This window comes from Petaurus breviceps, unplaced genomic scaffold (genome assembly GCF_028583685.1).
Source record: "Petaurus breviceps papuanus isolate PSGF00001 unplaced genomic scaffold, PetGlider_PUasm1.0 185, whole genome shotgun sequence".
Classification (NCBI taxonomy): Eukaryota; Metazoa; Chordata; class Mammalia; order Diprotodontia; family Petauridae; genus Petaurus; species Petaurus breviceps.
This window is the reverse complement of record NW_027185797.1, coordinates 15112685-15117012: the sequence shown is the minus strand read 5'-3', so window position 1 is coordinate 15117012 and position 4328 is coordinate 15112685. Positions and strand designations below refer to the sequence as shown.

General features: G+C 42.4%; 1 long non-coding RNA gene across 2 annotated transcripts in view; it reads left to right on the top strand.

Annotated features, from left to right (window-relative positions):
* Nucleotides 1-1203: 1203 nt before the first annotated feature.
* Nucleotides 1204-4328, top strand: part of LOC138161463 (uncharacterized) — an 18569-nt gene continuing 15444 nt past the window's right edge. For both annotated transcript variants that reach the window (XR_011168374.1, XR_011168375.1), the window contains exons 1-2: nucleotides 1204-1463; nucleotides 1578-1742. This is a non-coding gene — a long non-coding RNA (uncharacterized lncRNA). The remainder of the gene's footprint in view (nucleotides 1464-1577; nucleotides 1743-4328) is intronic.

Sequence of the window (4328 nt, the reverse complement as noted above, 5' to 3'; positions counted from 1 at the left end):
TTGTATCAAATTCAGATAGAAACAAGGGTCACTAAACCTTACCTAAGGATCCCTGCATCTCTGTATTGACTTAGAAAACCTCATCTTAACATTATCTAAATTTGATTGTATTTTTATCTATTCTGTACAATGTTTTGCAATTAAATTTTAATCTGGTTCATCCAAACTCAGTATTGTGGGTTGTGGGCTGTCTTATTAACTCATCTGCTATACCATACGACCTCTCTATAGGGCACCTCTCTCATAAGCAACCTCATAATGTAGTGGGGAGGACTCAGGATCTGATGTTGGAGACCTTAACCTTGGTCCATGTTCTAGCTGTACTCTCCCTGGTGTGTGACTATAAGAAGTCATTTAATCCTTTGAATTTAATCTCAATTTCTTCAATCATAAAATAAAGATAGGGTCATATGACTGAAAACATCTCAACAACAAAATATTTGCCCCACCTGCTTCCCAGATACTAAGGCTGTTGTGGGGAGAAAATGAGATAATGGATGATAATGCATTTTGTTAACCCTAAAAAGATAATTACCAATGATAATGAAAATGTTACAGAATATTTCAGATTCTCCATAGCACTCTTCTCTCCCAGTTCTGTTCTTGAGTGTTTGGCATTTTCCACTTTTCCCTAGAAGGCTCTGTACCCTAGAGATGCCTCTCCAGGCAGTCCCTGCCTCTGCAGAACCTCCATGTAAGGAAGGCTAGCCCAGCCTAGCCAAACTCTTCTCTCCCTTCACTGCACTTTCCCACTTCATTTCTCCGCCGACCTTTTTTTTTTTTTTTTTTAAAGCAATTGGGGTTAAGTAACTTGCTCAAGGTTACATGGCCAGTTATTATTTCTGGGTGTGGTACTGAGTATCTGAGCCCGGATTTGATCCAGGTCATCCCGACACAGGAGCCAGTGCTCTTACTCCCGGAGCCACCTGGCCGCCCCGTCCGCCGACCTTTTTTTCCACACCCAGCCTTTCAGTTTCTTTGATAGATTTGTCTTATCTGATTAGAATATAAGCACTTTGAGGGCAGGGACTGTCTTTCTTCTTTCAGTATTTGTATCTCCAGCATTTAACACAACAAGCATTTACATGCTTTACCTGTCACTTTCTTTGCTACATTTCCTCATTTTGAACCTCAACACAGGTTAATGGACACAAGTTATTATCCTTTTTCGTCACGTGAAGAAAGAGGTTCTGAGAGATCAAGGGACTTGCCCAAAGCTGCAGAACTGGGAAGGCAAGTCCGGATCTCCCTGACTCTGGCTTGCTCAACTGCACCCATGTGGCATGATCCTCTAAGCCTGGGACCACCTGCAGCAAATGTTTTTGTTGATTCTATCCACTTCTTGTTTGGTCGTGTTTGACTCTCTGTGACCCCATTTGGGGTTTTCTTGGCAGAGATACTGGAATGGTTTGCCATATCCCGATCCAGCTCATTTTCCAGATGAAGAAACTGAGGCCAACAAGGTGAATTTACTTGCCCACGGTCACCCAGCTAGGAAGTGTCTGAAGCAGGATTTGACTTCAGGTTCTGCGTTCTATCCACTGAGCCACTCAGCTGCTATTTATGCTTTTACTCAGGTCAAAGAAGAAGCACCTAGCAGTTGTTCACCCTTAAAGAATATGATTAATGTGATCCTATAAGAGAGACAAAAGCTGCTGCTACCTTAGGAGCAAGGATGAGACTTGGAATTTCATTGGCTGAGCAAACTCCTTGGTCAGGTGAACATCTTTCTCCCCAGGCAGGTGAGTACCTTCTCTGTACCTTAGATACTTAGACCTAGAACATTGGGAGATGAAGTGGCTCCCCTTGACTTGACCTTCTTGCCTGGGGTCTCACAGTGAGTTTGCTGCAAGGGCAGGGCATAGGCCTGTCTCTGAGGGCAGTTCTGACAGCTGCTCCAAGCCATGTCTCACTATTATCTCATGTGATAGAGTTTCCCCCTTGGAAGAGATGCCCAGGAACAGAGCTGTTCAAGGGGAACATTCTCTAAGCTTCCCTGACAGGTTTCTCTGTTTAAGCCCGAGGCATGTCCCAGATATTTATGGGTATTACAGGTATGAGTCCCATGCAAGGGGATACAGGAGGAAGAGATCTTTACCCTGCTTTCTTCACTGTCCCATATCCGATTGGGTGTGGTCAAGGATACAGATATAAGCACTAGGCTAAATAAGAGTTTATTAAGCAATCTTTGTATGTGACTTGGAGAGCTGCACTAGATCGGACTATTTTGCATAGTTTTATGAAGGTGCAATAGAGTTTAGGGAAGGAAGCAAGAACCATGCTCTCTACCCCAGGTGTTACTTCCTCTGCTATACTCAGACATGTCCAATTCTCCGTGACCCCATTTGGGGTTTTCTTGGCAGGATACTGGAGTGGTTTGCCATTTCCTTCTCCAGATCATTTTACAGATGAGGAAACTGAGGCAAACAGGGTTAAGTGATTTGCCTAGGATCACACAGCTAGTAAATACCTGAGACTGGATTTGAACTCACAAAGATGAATCTTCTGACTCCAGATCCGGCACTCTGTGCACTATGGCGCCACCTAGCTGCCCTACTTGGAACACAAGAGGGAGGACCTTAATAAAACACTTTTTGATGAGAGGTATGGTACAGTAATAGTCATTACAAAGAGGGCTGATGGGCAGTCTTGAAATTAGTTTCTAATATTCTTTATATGTCTATAATTGACACAGAGATGAAAGTTGAGGCACTTAAAATATGTCAGGCTAAAAGGGGTTCAGAGTAGATTCAATTCAACAATAATAACAATTTAATAATTTAATGTATTTAATAATAATAATAGCATTTATGCAATGTGCCAGGCATTCTGCTAAGTGCTTTATAAATATTGTCTTATTTGGTCCTCACAATAGCCCTGGGAGATAGGTGCTGCTCTATTGTCACCATTTTGCAGTTAGAGAAACTGAGGCAAGCCAAAGTTAAGTGACTTGCTCAAGGTAAGATAGCTAATAAGTATCTGAGGCTAGATTAAAGTGATTACTTTGCATAAGGGGGAGGGAGGTACAAAAAGAGCAATGAAATAGCCCCTCACCCTCAAGGTGCTTCTATTTTTACTGGCCTGAAACTACCTGAACAGAGAGATAAAGCAAATACAAATAGATAGGCAAACACACTGCATCTGCACTTTTCCTGGATGAGGAAACCCCTGAGGCCACTGCAGGTTAGCACCCGCTTTGGAACACCCTCTTAGAAAGTCATCTTGATCCCTGAGGTTTGCTTCATAATCATGACACAGAAGAAATAATACAAAGTTGATTGCAGAAGGATGTTTGTTAATCAAAGAGAGCATTAGGAGAGGCTTTGTGGAAGAGAGGCCAGCTGAGCTGAAACTTGTAGTTGTTGAGGTTTTTCAGTCATGTCCAGCTCTTCCTGACCCCTTTGGGTTTTTCTTGGGAAAGATACTAGAGTGGTTTGCCCTTTTCTTCTCCAATTTATTTTATAGATGAGGAAACTGAGGCAAACAGAATGATGTGATTTGCCCAGGGTCACACACCTAGGAAGTTGCCTGAGGCTGGATTTGAATTCAGGTCTTCCTAACTTCCTAAGCTCCATCCTCTGAACCACCTAGCTGCCCCTTATAGAGGCAGGAAAGGAAGGTGAAGGGGAGTATTCCAGCCATGAGAAACACAAAGATACAGTGTCAGGAGATAGGCTGTGGTGTGTAGGTAATAGTTGGAAGACCAATGTAAATGGGACAGAGAGTATTGGAAGGAATAAAATAAGATTGGAAAGATTGGGGAGGGCCAACTTCATGGACCAAGATCATTCTACAGTTCTTTAAAGACACATTTCTGAGATAAAAGATAATTTTTAAAAAATAAATTATTCTGGCTAAGTGGTGCAGTGAATAGAGCACCAGACCTAGAGTCGGGAGGACCTGAGTTCAAATCCAGCCTCAAACACTTAACACTTACTAGCCATGGGACCTTGGGCAAGTCACTTAACCCCAACTGCCCTGCTCTCCACCCTCCAAAAAGCAAAATAAATAAATTAATGAATTATTCAAACTGATTCTCTCCATAAACTAAGGTAACTTAATAAATATACAATGTCTTGTTTTCATTTTTTCCTTCTTCTGTGTAGGACTGTCCTGGTGGTCCAAAAAGTCACTTGTTGCAGAGGGTCTGGCAAGTGAAATTTTAGAATGGTGTAATGGACGCACAGCGACAGGCTAGGAAGCAGAAAGCCTGGTTCAAGTCCTTGAACTGCATTTATTAACTAGTTATTTTGGGTAAACCTAATTCAGTTGAATACACAACACACACACACACACACACACACACACACACACACACACACACACAC